This window comes from Thermobia domestica, unplaced genomic scaffold (assembly GCF_964235325.1).
Source record: "Thermobia domestica unplaced genomic scaffold, izTheDome1.hap1.1 HAP1_SCAFFOLD_390, whole genome shotgun sequence".
NCBI classification, from domain to species: Eukaryota; Metazoa; Arthropoda; class Insecta; order Zygentoma; family Lepismatidae; genus Thermobia; species Thermobia domestica.
This window is the reverse complement of record NW_027656101.1, coordinates 133,519-134,580: the sequence shown is the minus strand read 5'-3', so window position 1 is coordinate 134,580 and position 1,062 is coordinate 133,519.

Sequence of the window (1,062 nt, the reverse complement as noted above, 5' to 3'; positions counted from 1 at the left end):
TAAGCTAGAAACTTCAAATTTTGACAGTGCATAGAATTTGTAACGTAAGATATTACCAAGGAAGAATTTTTGGAAATTCGACTGGGAGGGAAGGAGTTGAGTTGAGTTGAGTTTAAAATCCCGTTCAGCAGCGAGGCTATATGAGACGTGGACCTACTGATTAACGTGGAATCCGAACCACATGAGCTCCCGCCGGGAATCGAACCCGGGACTCCCATGCCAAACACGCGTACTGGGAGGGAAGGAAAGAAGAGTAGCAATTATTATAGTAAATTATTCATATCTCCGAATCTCTGAAGGGTAGAGACATGAAATTTGGTATATGGATTTTCCACTCAAAATAATTAGAGACGTGTTTCAGAGTTTTAAGATACTTTCTTCCAATATAAGAAAAAAGAAAAAGAGTGGACATTGAAATGATTAAACTAGAGTGAGAAATATAAAAATTGGTAGATGTGTTTCAGGGTGCTTCTCTCACGGTCAGTAGGGAAGAAAAAAGGCAGTAAGAAAAAAGGGTGAGAGTTGCAATTAATACAATAAAATGATCGAACCCATACGATTAGAGACACGTTAATTAAAGACGTGCTTTAATCAGGGCTGCCATTTAGGGAGGGCAGGAGGGGGCAATTGCCCCCCCCAAGAGTTTGAGGAATACATATACTTTAATCGATTGCCTACTAATATACTAGTATAAAACGTGAAAGTCTTATGTCGGTGGTACTCTTGTCCCCCCCAAGCGAAATCTGAAATGACGCCCCTGGCTTTAATTTTTTTTTATTATTATTTTTTTTTCGTTTGAAAGGAAAGAAAGAAAGGTGGAGGATGAAGTTTGTTATAATAAGAGGACCATATCTGGAAATCCTTTCAGGTTTGAGACATGTTGGGGCTATATAAGAGGTGCGAGACCACATGCCAATCAAGTGCAAATGTATGGGGCAGTGTACCCAAATTGGATGATTTTCAAAAGTCCTCGCGCCACCAAAATTTCAACTTGGGCGACATGATACTTTTTGAGCTACTTGTAATTATCTGCAGGCTAGAACTATTAAGAAATCACGAATT